At 42.3% G+C, this 22286-nt stretch overlaps 1 protein-coding gene across 2 annotated transcripts in view; it reads right to left on the reverse strand.

Moving 5' to 3' along the window:
- ZFYVE9 (zinc finger FYVE-type containing 9) overlaps positions 1–21448 on the reverse strand; it is a 185438-nt gene extending 163990 nt beyond the window's left edge. For both annotated transcript variants that reach the window (XM_082834095.1, XM_082834094.1), the window contains exon 1: positions 21135–21448. The gene's annotated coding sequence lies outside the window, so the exon portion shown is untranslated. The remainder of the gene's footprint in view (positions 1–21134) is intronic.
- Between the last annotated feature and the right edge of the window lie 838 nt (positions 21449–22286).

Here is a 22286-nt window from a genome sequence, read left to right on the forward strand (position 1 = left end):
CGTGGCATAGCCCCTGGAAAAAAAAGAATATATTTACCAATCACCTACTATATATGCTCAAGAGCTATTCTAAGAGCTCTGAAAATAAGAAATTTCCAGCCCAGTGGGGGAGGGGCTGACAATACAATATAATCCATGACAGATGGGTATACAGAGACACAGCATTTAGTTCAGCTGACAGAAAGTCGGAAAGATCAAAAGAGATATTTGAGGTGAATGTGGAATCTGAGGCATGAGTCTCCGGCATAAGTCATTCTTTTTAAAGTACGCATGTTGACTTGTCTAGGCTGGTCGTCTTTTTTTTTTTTTTTTTTGCGGTATGCGGGTCTCTCACTGTTGCGGCCTCTCCCGTTGCGGAGCTCCGGACGCGCAGGCTCAGCGGCCATAGCTCACGGGCCCAGCCGCTCCGCGGCATGTGGGATCTTCCCGGACTGGGGCACGAACCCGTGTCCCCTGCATCGGCAGGAGGACTCTCAACCACTGCGCCACCAGGGAAGCCTAGGCTGGTCTTTTGTTGCTGTTATTTTTTAAAGTCACATGTGTAATTAGAAAATCTTAAAAATTGGAAGTATTTTATCTAAACAAGCATATATGTAACAAAAGACTGGTCCTGAAAAAGTAAATTCAAGTACATAAGCTTCTTAATTTAATTAATTTTAGGTAAAATTAATAACTTAAAAGACTTAAATAATTTAAAAGTACTAACCTAGATCTCAATTCACTCATCTGTCCAATGAAGGAACTAGTGTAGAAAATCTCTAACTACTCTCTGACTTCTAAAATTGACTTTGAGTGTTCTATTTGTTGGTGGTTGCTATTCTAATAAATTTTAACAAAAATATATCCTAAACATTCATAATTAGTCTAGCTAACTGGAGATTAATTTATCTCCCAATACACACATCAATTAATTTTGAAACCAGTCTACATTCCAACAAGCACTAAGTGTCTTTGCCCTCTGTCTTTTCAACTTCTTCCTCTAATGGTCTATAAATATCTTCAGATATCTTTTAATAACAGGAATCTTTTAATCTTTTCATAGCAAGCATTATAACCTTTCCTTCAACTCTACATTCCCCTCTAGTTACTGCCTTTTCACCTTCCCTTCACAGTCAAGTGCGTTTTAAAAAAAAAATTGACGAATCCACTCTCTTTTCTAGCCACTGAAACTGCTCTAAATGCTTTCTAAGTGCCAAGCCCAATATACACTTTAAAGCCTCATCTTAGCCCATCCAGAGGAATCAACACAGCCGAACACGCCTTTTTAAAACTTTTTCTGAGGCTTCCCTGGTGGCGCAGTGGTTGAGAGTCTGCCTGCCGATACAGGGGACGCGGGTTCGTGCCCCGGTCCGGGGAGATCCCACATGCCACGGAGCGGCTGGGCCCGTGAGCCATGGCCGCTGAGCCTGCGCGTCCGGGGCCTGTGCTCTGCAACGGGAGAGGCCACAGCAGTGAGACGCCCGCGTACCGCAAAAAAAAAAAAAAAAAAAAAAAGAATCCGCCTGCCAATGCAGGGCACACGGGTTCAATCCCTGGTCCGGGAAGATCCCACATGCCGTGGAGCAACTAAGCCCGTGCACCACAACTACTGAAGCCCCCTGTGGGCCTAGAGCCCATGCTCTGCAACAAGAGAAGCCACCCCAGTGAGAAGCCCGTGCACCACAACTAGAGAAAGCCCGTCACAGCAACGAAGACCCAACACAGCCAAAATTAAAATTAATTTTTTTAAAAAAACCTTTCTTTCCTTTCTCCTACAAAACTTGATAGTACTTTCTACTGATTTTCCTTCTCTCCTTTTGTGGGCTTTCCCCCTGTGTCTAGTAAGCATGATTTTTATCCAGTCATGTTCTCAGACCTCTTCTCTCTTCACTCTACTTGTTCTCACTGGATGGTTTCATCCACTCTTGTGGCTTTAACTACTCCCTAAGACCTATTATACCTCCTGCATCCAGAAGTAAAGGTTTCACCATACATTCAATAATCCAAGGCCAGACACCTAGGAACCATTCTCCTCATCAACAATGTCCAAACAATCCTAACATTTCTAAGTCATAAATACCTCCTGCATCCAACCTTTCTTCTTTATCCCAGATGTTATTACCGTAATTCATACTATCATCTCTGGCTTAGATTTCAAGTTTCCCAAGTGGTATACCTGTATCCATTCTGGTTCTCCTCCAACCCATCTGCTATACTGACAACAAAATAATTGTTCTAAAAGCTCAATGACCAATTGGTCTACTATTTTTAACTCTTCACTGGTTTCCCCATGCCCTACCTAAAATTTAAAAATCTAACTCTTTTAAATAGTATATGAAGCTTTTCATCATCTGGCTCCATGCCTAGGTCTCCACCTCCTCTCCTGTCCTCACTCAAAACTGCCATACCACACTATTTGCAGTTCCCCAAATAAAACGTGTTGCACGTACTTCCACATGTTTGTGCCCAAGGTTTCCTTTCCTTAAAATGTCCCTCTCTTTTTTATCCTCCTGGAAAACTCCTACTAATTTTTCAATATTGAACACAAGCATCACCTTTTCAGTAAAGCCACGGTGGAACTGATCGTCCTCGCTGAACCTGGTGCATTTAATTATTTACATATTTGCCTTCCCAACTAGCCCTTTAATTTCTTTGATAGCAAGGATGTCTTATTCCTCTTTCTATCTTCAACACTTAAGCACAGTCTTGCCAGAGTAAATATGTCAATAACTGTTGTTAAATGAGCAAATAAATGAATGAATGTAAAGTACTTCACTGGGCACTACTAAGAAATATAATTTTCCTTTCTCAAAAAACTTATGAATATGTAGTGGAGAATTAGGAAGACATACACTCATGAAAAGTTAGGTAAAAATGCAAAATACAAGTCAGAATTCAGAAAAATTACATGACAAACGTAAAAGCGGGAATTCCCTGGCAGTCCAGTGGTTAGGACTCTGTGCTTTCACTACCAGGGCCTGGGTTCAATTCCTGGTTGGGAAACTAAGATCCTGCAAGCTGCACAGCCAAAGAAAAAAAAAAAGAAAAAAAAGAAAGAAAGAAACTTCAAAAAAGAATGTAAAAGATGTACAAATATTAATATATTATAAAAACTTAGAGGAAATCATTACAGCTTAGAATAATCTGAAAAGGCTTCATGGAAAAGCATTGAACTGAGTATTAAAAGAGACATGAGGGCTTCCCTGGTGGTGCAGTGGTTGAGAGTCCGCCTGCCCATGCAGGGGACACAGGTTCGTGCCCCAGTCTGGGAAGATCCCACGTGCCGCGGAGCGGCTGGGCCCATGAGCCATGGACGCTGAGCCTGTGCATCCGGAGCCTGTGCTCCGCAACGGGAGAGGCCACAGCAGTGAGAGGCCCGCGTACCGCAAAAAAAAAAAAAAAAAAAAAAAAAAAAGAGACGTGAGATTTGGGAGAATTGGAAAAAAAGAGGAAAGAAGTATTTTTTTAAAAATCTTCTTAAACAATATACATAGATATACACACATATATATAAGAGCTTGCTATAGGTTGAGATCAAAATGAGAACAAGAGGAGAGGGAGCTAGGATACAAAGACTTCATAAGAGCAAGATTTTCAGTCAAATCTCATTACAACAAATATAATTACAATCAAAATCTACATATAATTCATATTTATATGATATAAATGTTCATTTAACCAACATTTGGGCACCTGCTATGTTCCTGGCACAAGTCTAAGCACTGGGGATAAAGCTGCAAGTAAACAGGCAAAACCTTGGCCCTTGTGGAGCTTACATTCTAATGGGTGGAAATGGAGAATAAACAACATAAACATGTAAAATACTGTATATGGTAAACTAGATGATTCATGTTAAGGAGAAAAATTTAAGAAGAAAAGGAAAGATTGGGGGTTACAATTTTATACATAGAGAAAGTCTCACTGAGAAGATGAATTGTTGTCAATACCTAAATGTCAGGAAGCAACTCTACAAATATCTAGGGGAAAAGAGTTCCAAGAAGAGGGAAGAGGAAGGACAAAGAGAAGATTAAGTGAGTGGAAGAATAGTAGATGAGGTTTATGCAGGAATCAGATGAAGGCTGACCAACTGCCAATTATTTCCAATAAAAATCAATAAAATACAATTTCAGTATACTAAAGGAATCCTGATAATCCATCTAGAATTTGCTCTTCAGTAATATGTAACACAAGCTTAATTTGTTTCTATTTTCAAATTCCACTTATGAGAGATTTTAATAGTCCCCTTAAATAAGAACTATACTAAATGAAAGCAGTCCCATCTCACTCCTAAAGCAGCCCCAAATTTCACAGAAACCACTGTATGATATGATGACAAAATGCACATAATACCACAATGCAACTAAACTTCTACTTGCTTTCATTTCAAGAGTCTGCTAAAAATATTTCACCAAGCCTAAATTTATTTACCTTTTCCCAAAGGAGCTAGAGAAACAAGGATTTTTGTTGCAAGAATCTCACAGGATTTAAATGTCAAAAGATCAACTGCTGCACTTTTTTAAGAGATTTGTTCAGAGTTATTAAGTATGGAGTGCAAACCTTAAAACTGTTTTTTTTTTAATTCATCAGGGTAGAGTTAATAGGTATGAGCAAGCAGTAAAGCATTCGGACTAAAAACAAGGAAGGGTGCTGACTAAGCAATATCAAAACATTTTTAATGATTAAGTCAGTTAAACACTCAATAGAGCTTATCTAACCAGGCTGTTATGAAAGTTTAAAAACAAGCTAGGTAATCTTATAAAGTTCAGGCTGCTTGAAAGCATCCAAGCACAAAATGGAATGAGTTTAGACTACTCTAAGTGGTTCTTAAAGTGTGGTCCACGGACTCGAGGAGATCCCCAAGATTTTCCAGGAAGTATATGAGGTCAAAACTATTTTCATACATATACTGAGTCATTATGTTGTACACCTGAAACTGTTATATCTGAATTACATCTCAATTAAAAAAAAACTTTTTCATAATAACACTAAGATATAACAGCTTAGTATGCCTTTTTCACTGTATTGACATTTGTACTGATGGACAAATTTGCACAGTGCAAAAGCAGTGGTGGGTAGAACTGTCTGCACTTTAGCACGAATCAAGGCTGCAACACCAAATTTCATTAGTAGTCATATTCTTCACTGCCATGCACTCTCAGTTTTAAAAAAAATGCCAGTTTCACTTCATCAATGAAGCAATAAAAATTACTAATTTTGTTAAACCCGAACTCTTGAGTAAATGTCTTTTTAATGATCTGTGTGAAAAAATGGGAAGTACAAATAAGGCACTTCTGCTGCATACCAAAGTGTGACGGTTGTCTTAAGAAGGCATTTGCACAATCGTTGGATGTGCAAACTCAACTAGCCACTTTTTCCATGGAATGTACTTCAAAGAAAAGAGGGAATTAAAAAGAGCGTGAATAGCACAAGAAGATTCAACGAGGATATAGGTTAAATACAAGATATGCTTCCAACCCTCCAATAATTGATAGCATAGCCTAGAAGTCAGCTGGCAGCCTCCAGCTATAGTCTCTTCAGGATCCCTAGCTCTCAAGCTGAGACTACTACTCTCTTCCTGGGCAGCTGATCATATCACGGCACTAAGGCCTGGCCATTTCTGTCAAATACAGACCCTCTAAATGAAGAATTTTTGCTCTGGAGCCCTCATTGAGTCTGAGACTCTGTCAGATCTGAATCACACTCTGAGGCTCTCCCTGCCAATTCTGTTTCCTCCCCTTTCCTTTCATAGGAATCCTCCCCCTCCCCCCTTATACCTCTTGTATTCCTAACTCTGTCTTGACATCGGCTTCCAGAAGAACTCAAATTGGCACAGGGGGTACCAGAAATGGACTGAGAAAGCAGAAAGTAAGAATGCGGTTTGGAAACTACATCACTTACTGTCCCACCGGCAATAGGACCTCATCCTGGGACAGCCCCGGGCAACAAGATGGTGGCCCAAATGCTAAAACCTTCTTGGGAAAAGTGCTAAAACTTTTTTGGGATAATGCTTCCAAAGAGGAACATGCAGGTTTCCCTGGTGGCGCAGTGGTTAAGCATCCGCCTGCCAATGCAGGGGACACGGGTTCGAGCCCTGGTCCAGGAAGATCCCACATGTTGCAGAGCAACTAAGCCCGCTCACCACAACTACTGAGCCTGCGCTCTAGAGCTCGCAAGCCACAACTACTGAAGCCCGCACGCTTACAGCCCGTGCTCTGCAACAAGAGAAGCCACAGCAATGCGAAGCCCACGCACTGCAACGACGAGGAGCCCCCACTCGCTGCAACTAGAGAAAACCCATGCGCAGCTACAAAGACCCGACTCAGCCAAAAATTAATTAATTAATTAATTAATTTTTAAAAAAACAAAGAGGAACATGCCATGTGGTGTAATGACTGTGATGTCTGAAAAGTCTAAGGGGAACAATACAAATAAGAACAATGGAATGGCTGGCTGTCAGCTGTACTGACTCCCTAGAAAGGGCAGCTAACAATTGGAAACTAAGTGTGAAAGCCAGGGGGCTCTCTGGTAGCTCACAAACAAGTCCTTATCACTTACAGTGAAAGAGCAGAAAAAGACAGTTAAAGGCAGAAATGCTTCAAAGATGACTGAATGCTCAGTCAGGGCAGGTTTGCTATACTAAGGTCAGGGTCCTGGTTTGGAAAACATGGAAGCCTGATAGATGGGGTAGGGACAACTAAGATGGTTGCCCCCAAAGATTTTGATTCTCCAGACTCCTCTGCACTCCCAGAGTCTGCAGAGATGATGTTGGCACTTCCCACTGTGCAGGAATACACTTCAGAGGCCTCTCACCTGCAAGGCAACAAAAGCTCCCCTCAAGATCGGCCCCCACCTCCACTCCTGGTTGCCATGATAATAATTAATGTTAATCCTGTTAAGGACATCTTGGGCCTGATAAGAGAGAAAAGAGACAACACCTCAAAGTTGCTGCAAGAATTAGCCAGCATATACCAGCCGAATCAGTGAGGCTACCCACAGTGTTGGATTTTGAGAGTACTTAATCAAGGAGGCCAAAACATTACTGAATAAGGTAAAGTTTGGTTGGGAGGTAGAAGTCCACTGTCTCAGAATATGGGGATTACCACTGTGACAAGGACTTAGGGTTTCATAACTCACTGCTAGGGTGACTCCCAGAAGCCTGGAAAATACAGCCCACACTGAATGAAGTTAAAATGCCTAAATTACCATGGCAGAGAAAGGATAATGGGATTAAAGGCTCAGGAAAGGGGGAATGCTGGAGTGGATATATTATGGGAGGTCATAAGACCCACCAGACAATTATGTTCCATAAGAGGGCCGATTAGACACACCACACACCAAGGCCATCAGGAATACACTGGTGAGACAGACCTTAGCATCACTAAGAATTTAAGTGGTGGCTCTCCTCTATAGTAGAGGCTGTCACAGAAATTGGTTCACTGATGATGGCAATGATGGGGCTCTGAAGCAAGAGCAGCCAGGTGGTAGCACTTAAAACAGGAAGCTAGGGACTTCCCTGGTGGTGCAGTGGTTAAGAATCTGCCTGCCAATGCAGGGGACACGGTTTCAATCCCTGATCCGGGAAGATCCCACATGCCGCGGAGCAACTAAGCCCATGCGCCACAACTACTGAGCCTGCACTCTAGAGCCCATGAGCCACAACTGCTAAGCCCATGTGCCACAACTACAGAAGCCCACGCACAACTACTGAAGCCCGCGTGCCTGGAGCCCATGATCTGCAACAAGAGAAGCCACCGCAATGAGAAGCCTGTGCACTGCAACGAAGAGTAGCCCCCGCTCGCCACAACTAGAGAAAGCCTGCACACAGCAATGAAGACCCAATGCAGCCAAAAATAAATAAAGTAAATAAGTTTATTAAAAAAACACAAAATAACAGAAGCTAATGGACCACACTATCATCATGACTTGCAAGGTGGGAGACAGCCAATAAAGCTTGACCCACAGGGAGCCGGGGAGAGAGCTAACAGAACTTCGTGTCATTAGAGCAAAATAGACAGGCAATCAACAACAGTGCTGCTTATTAATATATACACAATCAAAGCAAGGCAAGAACAGATAAGCACAAGACTGAGAGTAGTTGCCTCAATAAAAAGCTACTATCCCTTGCCTAATTCCTGGACCTGAGCCAGTTTTCAGATCCAGACTGATGGACTTAAAGAGATGGATGGGTCCCCAGGAGTAAGGACCCCATAACAAATTTTATATATATATATATATATATATATATATATATTTCCCCAAAGGGACCTATGAGTATTTACTCAGGTGACTATTTAGGTATAGTGGGGAAAGGAAAATACCCAGACATCTGAAGAACTAATGGTCACAGAGGCTGAGTTAATGTTGATATCTAGAAACGTGGAACATAATTATGGCCCAGTTACAGGGGAAGGAATATAGGAACTAAGTAAGAAATAGAGTTCTGGCCAAAGTCTAGCTTATGGTAGGTCCACAGTCCACTGACCCACCCAGCACTTATTTTCCCAGGCCCTGAATACATAAACGGGATTGGCATACTTAGCAACTGAAAGGCCAGATGAGACCTAAAAATGTCTCCCCACTCCTTGGCCAAAACAGTAAATCAAAAAAATATTGTGTCAGGGATGGAGCTAAGAGGAATGGCAGAGATTAATGCCACCCTTAAGGATCTCAAAGATGCAGGGGTAGTGGTCCCTTTCATATGTTTGTTTAATTCACTAGTCTGTCCTCTGTAGAAACCAGCTGGATCCTAGAGAATGATTGAAGACTACCACAGTTCAACCAAGTAGCAGCCATGACCATAGCTACCATGCTGGATGTAATATGTTTGCTACAGCAGATATACATAGCCTCAGGTACATGGCATACAGCCATTGATTTGGCAAATGAGTTCCTTTCTATCCCAATCAGAAATAGTTCCTTTCACATGGAGTCAACAACAGCATACACTCAGTTTTGCCTCAGGGCTACATTAATTGTCCTACGCTGTTGTAAGATAGTCTGAAGAGATCTGAACTCAGAATGGCACACTAATCTAATAAATCAGTGACATCATGTTGATCGTGCAAGATGATCAAGAGATGGCTAGCATGCTGAAGGATATATGTGCTCCAAAGGACGGGAGAAAAACTATGACTATTCAGGGATCTGCCATTTCAGTGAAGTTTTAGGAATCCAGTGGTTAAGGTTATGCCAGCACACTCCCTCCAAAGCAAAAGACAAACTGCTGCATCTTGCATCCCTACTATTAAAAAAAAAAAAAAAAAAAAGGTAGGTTTCTTCAGATTCTAGAGTCAACACATTCTATACACTGCTGTGGCCCATGTACTGAGTAATATGAAAGGCTGCCAGCTTTAAGTGGAGTAAACAACTCTGCAGTAGGTCCAGGTTGTAGTGCAAGCAGTTCCTATGCTATTGGAGGTATAAATGGTGGGGAAAGACACAGTATAGACTTTATAGCAAGCCCAAGTGGGAGAATTACAGTGCAGGCCCCTGGAGTTCTGCAGAAAAGTCATGCTATTAGAAAAACAACTCCTGCTGTGCTACTGGGCTCTGGAAGAGATAGAACGCTTGACCATTGGGCACCATATGTCCAGAACTGCCCATAATGAGCTGGGCTCAACAGGACTCTCCAAGTCATAAACTCAAGTGAGCTCAGTAACAATCCATTATGAGATGGAAATAGTACGTCAAAAATCAAACCCAAGCAGAACCAAAGGGCACATGTAAGCTACATAAGTAGGCAGTCAAGACTTCCCTGACACTTAACCACAGTTGTGCCAGCACCCTTCCTCAGCTCACATCTATAGCTGTTTGGAGGATCCCATACAACCAAGTTAAGGAGGACATAAAAGCGAAAGTTTGGCTTATAAATAGGTCAGCTCAGTACGTGAATGCAAGCTGAAAAAAAACAACAGGTCCATTACAGCCACACTTAGGGGTGACCATGACAGTAGAAAGGCAAAGTCTCCCTAAGATGGAGCTTCAAGTGATGTACTTTGTGTAGAAAGAAATGTGGCCTGAGATGAGAATATATATAGACTCATGGGCAATGGCAAATGGACTGAGTACCTGGTTAGGGGTCTTTAAAGAAAAAGACTCTACAATGGATGCAAGAAGATATGAGCGGAGACAAATGAATGAACATACAGGAGTGAGCATAAAGTGTGAAAATCTTTTTCACGTGTTAATGCCCATCAGAAAGCATCCAATGCAGAAGAGACAATGAACAACCAAATAGACAAAATGACTCAAACAGCTGACATTAGCCACCCAGAACTGGCATGATGGGAACATGAACAGAGAAGCCACTGTAACAGAAATGAAGATGGAAGCAGAGAAGAAGGCATGGATGCCCACTTACCAAGGCCCAATCAGGCTTCTGCCAACTCTGAACATCCAACCAATGAGCGACACTGAGCCCCCAATACAGCACTATGCCTCAAGCTGACCAACTGGCTAGGGGATATGGGGATATACGTATACATATAGCTGCTTTTCTTTGTTATACAGCAGAAACCAACACAACATTGTAAAGCAATTATACTCCAATAAAGATGCTAAAAAAAAAAAAGTTGAAGGTTCTAGGCACACTTTTACCAGGAGACATATCAAGGATCATATTGAACTATATAAATTACAGCTGCAGCCTGGGAATTTGGGACTCTGTGTATCCCACGACCAGGAGACAAGAAGTAGAATCACCACAATGAGGCTAATTAAACCTCATCCTCAGGTGAAGTAGGGCTGCTGTTACATAATGGGATCAAGGAGTATACCTGGAATTCAGATGATCCATTTGGGTACCACTTGATACTCCCCTGACCAACTGTGACTGTGAACAGACAAATGCAACCACTCCAGCCTGAGAAGAGCATGGTTCTCACACCCCTCAGAAATGAGGGCTGGGGCTTCCCTGGTGGCACAATGGTTAAGAATCTGCCTGCCAATGCAGGGGACACGGGTTCGAGCCCTGGTCCAGGAAGATCCCACATGCCACGGAGCAACTAAGCCTGGACATCACAATTACTAAGCCGGTGCTCTAGAGCCCGCCTGACACAACTACTGAAGCCCGCGTGCCTAGAGCCCGTGCTCTGCAGCAAGAGAAGTCACCGCAATGAGAAGCCCGTCACCGCAGCAAAGAGCAGCCCCCGCTCACCGCAACTAGAGAAAGCCCATGTGCAGCAACAAAGACCCAACGCAGCCAAAAATAAAATTTTAAATAAAAAATGAGGGTTGGGTCATACCACTAGACAAACCACCAAGAACTTCAGAAATTATAGCTAATGGCAAGAATTCAGACTGGATAGTGGAGGAGACAAAGAGAACCACTGTGACCTGGAGACCAGCTACAGAGATGGAGGCTGAAGCCTGTCTCACTATCCTATTTTCAACTTTCCCATTAGGAAGAGAGGTCCATGGAAGTGGAGGAGCTACTCTCAGAAAATGTTTAGAGACACAGATCCACACAGCGTAAGAAAGGGACTGTGGCAATCACTTGGATCTCCCTTCAAAAAAAGAACCCGCATTCAGGTGCAAGGAATACATTTAGCTAGTAGCCTCCAGCTGCAGCATATAAGAATTCATCTCAGCTTTCCAGGGGAGTCCACACTCTCCTTGGGCAGCTCCTAGCCAGTGACTAAACACAGAGGATTTTCTAGAACCTGGCCATTTCTTCCTAATGCAGGACTCCTCTAACAGGCAGTTTTTGCTCTGGAGCTTCTTATTGGGTTGTCCAAGATTTTTTTTCCAGATCTGCATCACAGACTGAGGTTCTCCTTGGTCAGTTCAGCTTTCTCTCCCTTTCCCTTCACAGGCATTCTATTACCTACCCCCATAAAAATCCCTTGCACTAGTAACTCCATCTCAGTGCTTCCCAGGGGGGACTTCCCTGGTGGCACAGTGGTTGAGAATCTGCCTGCCAATGCAGGGGAGCCAGGTTCAGAGCCCTGGTCTGGGAAGATCCCACATGGCGCGGAGCAACTAAGCCCGCACACCACAACTACTGAAGCCCGCGCGCCTAGAGCCCACGCTCCGCAACGAGAGGCCACCGCAATGAGAAGCCCGTGCACTGCAACGAGGAGTGGCCCCCGCTCACCGCAAGTAGAGAAAGCCCGCGCACAGCAACGAAGACCGAACACAGCCAAAAGAAAAATATCAATGCTTCCCAGAGGACCAACCCAACACATTTTGTAATTAACTTTTTTTAATTTATTTATTTATTTTTGCTGTGTTGGGTCTTCGTTTCTGTGCGAGGGCTTTCTCTAGTTGTGGCAAGCGGGGTCCACTCTTCATCGCGGTGCGTGGGCCTCTCACTATCGCGGCTTCTCTTGTTGCAGAGCACAGGCTCCAGACACGCAGGCTCAGTAGTTGTGGATCATGGGCCTAGTTGCTCCGCGGCATGTGGGATCCTCCCAGACCAGGGCTCGAACCCGTGTCCCCTGCATTAGCAGGCAGATTCTCAACTACTGCGCCACCAGGGAAGCCCCTTGTAATTAACTCTTTATAAGGATCATCTAATTTAGTCCACTAAAGTACTACTGTTATTCCTTTTTTACAGATGAGGAAACTGAGGCACAGAGACATTAATTAACTTGCGCAAGATCACAAGGCAAAAGCAGTGAAACTAAAATTTGAACCCAGGCAGTCAAACTCCAAAGTCTGAGCTTTTAATTACTATGCCAGGGAAGACAATATATTATCTTGTCAGCTTCAGATATTAAAATGAGTACTTATTCTGTATAATTTTAGAGAAGAAAACAACAAAAGGATAGATGTTAAAAGCAGATCTTTGGTTAAATACAAAAGAAATTTTCTAATAATCAGCAGTAACCAACAACAGAATGAAGTCCTTCAGGAAGTAATCAGGACTGATCACCGGAGGGTTCAAATAGCCATAGATATTGTGAGGGTGAGGCTTTATAAAACAGATAAAAGTTGACCTAGATCAGTAAAAGCTGTACTACTATTATGTGGATAAAAAGGGTTCCACGGCCAATTAGTCTGGGTAATATACTGCTAAATAAAGTGAAACAAATTTCTTTACTTTTACTCCTCAGTTTTTAAAATATGAATGTGCAGTTACAAATCTCTACCTGAGGGATCCAGTATGCTAAAAAAAAAAAACAAATTTATTGTATTTGACTAAAGAACACTTCCTTGCTACTGGTCGAGGATGATTTCTTTGCTAAGTCAAGATTCACTGATCCAAGGACTGCAGAAAAAGCTAACAAGGAAAAGTATGACAATTTTCTAGCTGGGTAACAATTTTCCAACCAGTCAAAACATCATCTGTTTACCTACACGTCAATATTAGCATCTCTAATACCTCCAGGGTGGGTAGGCTATATAAAAGTTTTGTCACTAAAATGCATTTTATCCTTTTTGAATGCAAAACATGCCCTCCTTTGCTTTCTCAACAAATTCTCTTAAGATCTACAACAATGGGCCCACATTTTAATTACTGAATTCCCACTTTATGAGCAATATGAAAGCTTTAATTATTTCAAGTGTGCTACTTTTGATCTGGTTATTTTCATATAACACAGCTCTCTATGCATTTTTCACAAACATAAACACATCACAAGAAAGGGTAGAAGAAAGGGAATAACAGGTAGAGGGAAAAGGCCTCAGTCACAAACTATTCATCCAGCTAATTTCCAGAGTTGTTGTGTTTTTATTCAGAAATATATTCTCTTTAGTCATTACAGGGAAAACTTTTATGTAAATTACAATCTCTTGGTCTTGATTCTCCTATCTTCCTCAGCCACTACCCACAGCCCACTGCCCCCCCATGCTGTTACTTCATTAATGACATTTAGTCACCATTGCCTAGAGTTGTCCACATGCCATCTATCTTTTCATTGAGCTCTTCTTTAGAAATATTGAATAGAATATTAAATCTGGAAAGGGCCTGAACATCTAGCCCACCACTCATTTTCAGATCAGGAAAATGAGGTCCAGAGATCAGTTAGTATACTTATATAATAATCACAAAGCAGGCATTTATCTACTTCAAAAATAAGTATATGAAAGGAGAAATTCCCAAAATACATGCACATACACATCTTTTTTTTTTATACAAATTACTACATGCCAATAGCATACTTCAAAGACAAATCAACTAAAGTTGTGCTCTTCTAATCTGAATACTTCCTAAAGCACTATGGAAAATCTTATAATAAAACAAATACAGAACACATGGGGAAGTTCACATGATGAAAAAGAGTGTGGAGTTTGTAGTCAGAGTTATATGGTTTGAATCATGGATGTGGGCTTAGGAAAGTCAATAAAACTCTCCAAGCTTCAGTTCCTTCAGCTGTAAAACATCCATGATACCATGGGTATTATAGGATCATTTTAAGAATTATAAATAACAGACATGAAACACCTACCAGAAAGATAGCACACCATTGACAAAACTTTTCCATTACACAAATAAGCAATAAAAGGCAAAAGAAATCAAGGAAAATGTTGTAAACCTGGAATCTTGGGAGGCCTGGATAATGGGGCATGCAGCTACATTTTATATTTTACTTCCCATTTTAGCCACACACATTTTATAAAATGCCCAGGCAAGCTAGAGGTTTATTATAGGCATAATATGATACAATACTCATTGGCCAATGAATACTAGACCCCATGGATTAGGTTGGAACCAGACCATGAAGGGCTGTGCCAGAATAAAGAATCTTAACCTTGTTTTCTAACCATTGAGCAGAAATTTCCAAGAGTGACCTCACAACAATCTCAAAAATAATTTACTTTAGCTACTAATTTTTTAAAACAACAAAAACAAAAAACTTTGGCAGCTATTACATCACCAGAATTACAAAAAGGTCTAGATGATGTATTCTGAAGTTTTAAATTTCTTCTCAAACTTGCGGTGTTTTACTTCAATTACTTTTCAGAGGTTGTTTCTCTCATTCAATTGAAAATGAAAAATGGAGACTAAAAATTACATAAACCCTGACGGAATATTTTCACAAAATTTTGATACTGCTCGTTCTTTATTTTAATAAACAGAATTCTGAGATAGGCTCTGTTGTGTTTTGAAATAATAATAACATATGATTTACTCTTTCTTCATTTTAATAAAACAAATTCTGGTAGATAAACTACCATGAGAGGTTAGAAGAGAACTGTTACAAACAGAAATGCTTACCTCTTCATTAATACCAGCAAAAAGACTCCAGAACTGCTGTTTTTTATAGCTTTATATAGAAATTATGGCATCCAAAGCAACTATAAGATTGTGTAACAAACCAGTTATACAATCTTGTATAACTTTCAGCCCACTCAGTTCAAAATCAGCATTAAAAGATCTAAAAGTGATCATAATCAAATGGGAAAACACTGTGGCTGATCCAATGTATGTAGAATGAAGGCCCCAAATGCGCTCTGTTTACTCAAATAATGGTTCCCTGCAGAATTTCCTAACTAGTTTGAAAAAGCTTTAGAAACATTAGCAAGTCATTATTGCTGACTCTGAACTATGTCCTATAAAACCTCATAGAAAAGCTTTAATACTTTGAATGGAAACAAACAATAGGGGACTATACTACATACAAGAATAAAGAATTTGGGGACTTCCCTGGTGGCGCCATGGTTAAGAATCCACCTGCCAATGCAGAGGACATGGGTTCAATCCCTGGTATGGGAAGATCCCACATGCCATGGAGCAACTAAGCCCGTGCACCACAACTACTGAGCCTGCGCTCCAGAGACCGAGGGCCACAACTACTGAAGCCCACGTGCTGCAACTACTGAAGCCCGCGCACCCAGAGCCCATGCTTTGCAACAAAGAGAAGCCACGGCAATGAGAAGCCCATGCACTGCAACAAAGAGTAGCTCCTGCTCAAAGCAACTAGAGAAAGCCCACACGCAGCAACGAAGACCCAATGCAGCCAAAATAAAAAAGAATAAAGAATTTTTAACAAATTTCCATTTAAGTTTAATTTTTTTTAATCTAAGGCATGAATTTACTACTTCAGTATTTTTTAAAATGCAACAGAACTACCATCATCGATATTACGTCATATATCCTTGAGGATGTATTATCGTAAACAACCAGAAAGTTGAAAAGATGATAACTCACTACAGAATTATCAACTAAAGAAACTATTATGGTCAAAAGCTAGGGCCGCAAAAGCATTTTTAAGCTTAAATAAACAAATGTAAGAAATTTAAACTAAAAGATAATTTACAGAAAAAAATTTAGGATTTTTACAAAGAGTTCTGTAATATAAAATCCTGAACACCTCAACAGCCTCATCAACATGCATTAAGCCTCCCTTGCCCAATATGAATTCAATGCCTTTTTCTTGATTTCAGTGTGTCCAAAGAAATTTCCTCATCTTTACCTTATTTTATTAAAAGCTCTCAAAAAGTACTTCATAAATACAAAACAGTATATACTGTTTTAATTTTTCTAATAGTCCAATTCTGTGAATGGGCTATTTATAATAATTCAAAAGAAAAATTTTTAACAGGAAATATTTTATAAATAACATTTAAATTATTTTATTAAATAAAACTTACGGAGTATTATAAAGTGGAAGACATTCTACTAACTACACAGTTAAAATACTAATACTGATATCTTGGTTTCTCCTTAATTTAGCAATCTCTAATACAAATTGATCATACTGATTTTATATTCTTGGTAGTAAACTCCATAAATAATGACCTTTCAAGCTCTTTCAAACAGAAGTAAACAAGAAGTATATTTTCCACTTCAAGGGTAACACTGATTTACCAGGACTCATGGGACTGAATTACAGCTCTGACTTACACATTATATCATTTAATCCTCGCAATAATCCTATAAGATGGGTATTATCAGCTTCGTTTTATAGGAGAATAAACTAAGGCTTAAAGGGGGTAAGAAAATTGTCCAGGGTTATACAGGTTATAAGAAAAGACTGGACCCCATATCTGACAGGTTATAAAAATCTAGTTCTAATCTACTGCAGTTATGTAAGGAAAAGTCTATGTTTTGAAGATTCTTCAATTCTTAAATAATGTAAGTTTAATAAATGATACTGCTTTTTGAAAACTAAGTATATGAACTATTTCTATTTGGTAACTGCAACTATGTATCTTTCACTGATTATTATATACTAAGAATGTTGTTCTATATAATGCAAGTCAGGTACACACAAGTAAAATCAAAGATCATGTAAAACTGAAAATGAATAACTGAAAAATGAATAAAACTCTGAAAATGTAACAAATATATTTTCACAGAGAATGGCTAATTTATTAGCTAGACATAGGGAAGAGCTAATTTATTTGCTAAAAATGAAATGGAAAATATGTGTAATAGTTAAGATCAAAATTGTTTTCTATCAAAAATTTCAAAAACTTCCAAAAGTAAACTCATTCTCTAAAAAATTAAAGCTACCAAGTTTTAAGTCACACAGAAATTCCAATGCCTGGTTTTTGTTTTTGTTTTCTCCAAAAGGAGGAATGGAATTGAGCATTTATTGAGCACCTTCTATGTGACAGACATTGAGTTAATTGCTTTTGATTACTTTTTGCGGTATGCGGGCCTCTCACTGTTGTGGCCTCTCCTGTTGCGGAGCGCAGGCTCCCGACGCGCAGGCTCAACGGCCACGGCTCACGGGCCCAGCCGCTCCGTGGCATGCGGGATCTTCCCGGGCCGGGGCACGAATCCGTGTCCCCTGCATCGGCAGGCGGACTCTCAACCACTGCGCCACCAGGGAAGCCCCTGCTTTTGATTACTTTTATCTCATGGAACCCGTTCTACTGCCCTGACTACTGAGGGGTACCATTACTCCAGTAGCACATAAGAAGAAACTCAGGATCTAAATGTCACATTGCTATAAGAGTGCAGTAAGATTGCAGTAAGGATTCGTACTCACATCTGACTCCATATTCTGCACCACATCATGCAATTAACAACCACAAAACACACCACACACACTATCCCTTTAGCAACATGAGAATTTAAGTTAAAAATCTAAGCAGTTATCTTTTTTTTTTTTTTTCTCTCCTGTTGCGGAGCACAGGCTCCGGATGCGCAGGCTCAGCCGCCATGGCTCACGGGCCCAGCCGCTCCACGGCATGTGGGATATTCCCGGACCTGGGCATGAACCCGTGTCCCCTGCATCGACAGGCAGACTCTCAACCATTGCGCCACCAGGGACGCCCCAAGCAGTCATCTTTTAAAGAAGCTTTGTGCCCTGCAACTAGTCTGCGGCCAGCACATAACAGGTGCCAAATAAAAGTTTACTGAATGGAATGTAACAGGAAGAAATGGGATCATCTCCACTCACACCATCTTTCTCAAGGAGTTAACATAAAACTATTGCTCACCAGGCAACATATACAATTTTCTCCTTAAAGAATAAAATACTGAATCAGGAATTAGAAGAAAAAGGAATGACCATACATAAAAATTATTAATATTCTTAAAGGGCAAGCTACTGGATTAAACATAGAAGCCTTAAATAGAGATCCAGCATGTTCCACTCAATTACAACACTTATCTGACTCTGCCTTATAACAGTTAATTAGGACCTCCCTAGTGGCGCAGTGGTTAAGAATCCACCTGCCAATGCAAGGGACACGGGTTCGAGCCCTGATCCGGGAAGATCCCACATGCCACGGAGCAATTAAGCCCATGCACCACAACTACTGACCTGTGCTCAAGAGCCCGTGAGCCACAACTACTGAGCCTATATGCCACAACTACTGAAGCCCGTGCGGCTAGAGCCCATGCTCCACAACAAGAGAAGTAACGACAATGAGAGGCCTGCGCACCACAAAGAAGAGTAGCCCCCACTCGCCACAACTAGAGAAAGGACACGCACAGCAACGAAGACCTAACACAGCCAAAAATAAATAAATAAAATAAATAAGTTTATTTAAAAAAACAGTTAATTAAACATGTCCTGCTTCTACAATTAGCTAGCTGCTAGCACAGACCTTGGTCATTTTTGTGTTTCTCAGAACACCAAAGACAGGACCTGGCACTTAATATTAACAGCTAAAATTTTATAAAGATCTTTCACAGATTACAAAGCTTTTTCAGATATATTTATCCTAAAAGCCTTGCAAGATAAGTATGATAACTATATGCATTTTACAGACAGTGACATTGAAGTCCAAGATTAAGAGCCAAGGTAAGTGGTCAGGTATCCTTCTGTAACACCACAGCTACCAGAAAAGGCTCTCAATAAATGTTTGTTGGTTGAATCAGCTGTCCCTAGAAATACGATTTTTCTAAGATTACCACCATTATCTGTCGCTATAAGAAATGACTGTATTGCCACTTAAGATTTATAGCTTTGCTAGAAAACAGATACTTTCACTCAGTTTGACAAGGTTAATTAACTTTGAACTTATTACCAGTGATTCTCAAACTTTAGTAGGACTAATAACTGGGGAGCTTGATAAAAGTGAAGCTCCTTGGGCCACCACCATCTCTAGAAATTCTGATTCAAGTGGCCAGGAATCTGCATATTTTAATAAGCACTCTTAGCTGATTCTAATGTTCGTAGTCTTTAGGGACACACTAAGAACTGAATTAAATTTTTTTAACCCTAAATTCATCTACCTCCCCCAAATTTTTTAATGGAGCCAATATTTTACAGTTATAAATATTTAAGCAAAAATTTTACAAAAACAATACAAGGCTATGGCATCGAATAGGATAGGTCCCCAAAAAACCTTTAATACCCAAAACCTCCCTAGACCTGGAGATTCACATGCTGCACAGAAGGTAAATCAGGGGTCTTTTAGGTAGTTACCCATGTTATTCTGTTTTAATTGATGAATTCAACTATGACTGCAATGTAATTTAGTAAAACATTTTTATAGGTCTTATACAAATGACTGGATGTTCAACAGTAAAATGGAACAGTTAACTTTGAACCTAATACAGAGATAATAACTTAATCACCAACAGTACCAGCCCATTTTAAACTTTAAATGACCATCAAAATGTTCTGAGATTATGGGTGACTTTTCCCCCATTATTAAATATTTACTGAGGGTTGGCATAGTACATCTCTGTACTTTCTGAACTTTCTACAATAAGTATATTTTTTTCAGGATTATAAAAGTTTTATAAGTATTTATTAATCCTACAACCTTCACGTACATAATGGGAAACAAGAATAACCTGAACCACATTTATCATAAACCACAAACACCCAAATATCTGACTTATGGTACCAACTGTAATCACTAACTTTTTTTAAATTAATACCAGAACAAATCACTTAACTACTAAAATTTAGAATATGTCCTATTTCTATCAGGTATCTGTTATTAGCATGACTTTTTAAAATCCTCTTGTCATCTATCCTATGGACCTATTTAGAGAGACAATTTTGTAACGAGGACTGAGGCATTAAAATATTTACACTCTCTCAAGGCGGGGCGGGCGACCAGACCTTTGATGTTTTGTTTTGTTTTTTTAAGATATTTTCTGATTGTATTTATCTAGGAAACTTAACATCGCAAAGCTGGGAGGGGGCTTTCTCCAAGGCAAACCACGCTTAGAAGCAAAATGTAACAGAAGAAGGCAAAGATGAGCTACCGGTAGGTGATGAAATTTCACCTCAAATAAGACGCAAACGGTTGTTTTCAGCCCAGTCAGGTGGGTGAATGACACTCCAGGAGTTCCTAGGGCTTTCAGGGCCCCGCACTTTCTGCGCTCGCTCTCTCTCTCTCTCCCTGCCCTCCCGCCCCTCCCCCCGGGACTCTGCGGGACTCAGCATGGGGCGCGGAAAAGCCCAGGCTGTTCGCAAACAGGCGTCCTCTGCCTGCCTCCGGGATGTACGTGCGGGGCCCAGGGTAAGAGGCTGCGCTCGGCCCGGCGCCGGGGCCAACCCGAAGGGTGCCAGCTACCCTGCCAGTCCCCCGCTCCACACACCCGGCCGCCCCGGAGCCCAGGCCGGGGCGAGGGCTTCCCGGCGACGCGGGGCCTAGTCGCCCCCCACGCGCCTCCGGCCTCCCGGGGGACGCGAGAAAGAAGGGCTGAGGGCCCCCCCCCCCAGCCGCGGGGTGGGGGAGGCGGCCGCAGCGGCAGGACGCCCCGTCCGCCTGGCCCGAGGGCTTGCCCAGGACCCTCCCGGGCGGCCGAAGGCCAGCGAGCACGGGACCGCGCCGCGCCGCGCCACACTCACCTCGAGCAGCGGCCGCCGCCACCTCAGCATGGCCGTGGGGGTCGTCCCTGAGCAGACAGCCTCCTCCGGAGGGCACCGGCCCGGCCCCAGGCGCCGCCGCGAAGCCTCCCACTCCTGAAGGAGCTGTGGTTGCCGCTGCTGCTGAGGCCCAGCGCCCGCCGAGCCGCATCGGGCTCCCGGGCCGCCGCAGCCACGCGGATCCCGAAGGAGCGCCGCTGAGCCGGGCCGGGGGCGCAAGGCTGCGGCGGGACAACCGAGGTGCTGCAAGCGGGGATCCTCCGTGAAGCCTCCAGCGTCGCCGTGGCCGCTCCTGCCGCCGGCGCCGCTGGGCCACAGCGCCCCCTGGACCCCACGCCCGGCTACGGCGCGGGGACTGCGGCGGCCGCCCGGGCACGAGCTGCAGGGAACGCGAGGGAGCGCGGCCTGGCGTTGGCGGGGCCCCGTGTTCCCTGCGCAGCCCTCGGGCCCCCGGCCCGCCCCCGACGACGCCTGCCGGGAGCCGGAAGCCCCTCTGTCCCCACCAACCTTGGTGGGTCCCCTCCCCTCTCCCCAGTCCTCAGGCCCTGAGCACCTTTGCACCTTTTCTCTCCAGAAGGTACGTGAACGTTCCCGTCACTCGGACCTTCACCTGAGAGCAGGGGTGTGAGGGAATCTCCTCGTTTTCGTCTCTCATGATTCAAGGGGGATCCCTCCTAATCCCTGCAGTGTGTCTGGATGCAAGAAGAGTGACCCAGAACCAACCTTCCCCCCGACCCCAATCCTCTCCCGAAACAGTTGAAGGAATTGTCTTTGACCTTAATTTTTTTGGATCTTGTGGCAGAGCATTTGAGGAATTTATCCTACGGATACCAAACCCTTAACCCCCAACCTCCCCCAAAACAGAAAAATAATAATAATAATAACATGCTGAGGAAGAAAAGACAATAGCCAACGAGTTGTCCTGAAATTCATAAATAACTTAAAGGTAAGAGAAGAACAACCATCTCTTCTAACTAACCCACTCCCCCACCCCCATCTCTACTCTTCCACCCCCAACCCCCACCAAATCCCAGGTAAGGCTCTGAAGGAAGGAAATCATTATATAGCTGGGGCTGTGGAATCGTTCTGTTTACAGATACCCCATATTCCATCCCACTCAAACTCTAGGCTGCA

Source organism: Leucopleurus acutus (assembly GCF_964270905.1).
Source record: "Leucopleurus acutus genome assembly, chromosome: 2".
Lineage (NCBI taxonomy): Eukaryota > Metazoa > Chordata > Mammalia > Artiodactyla > Delphinidae > Leucopleurus > Leucopleurus acutus.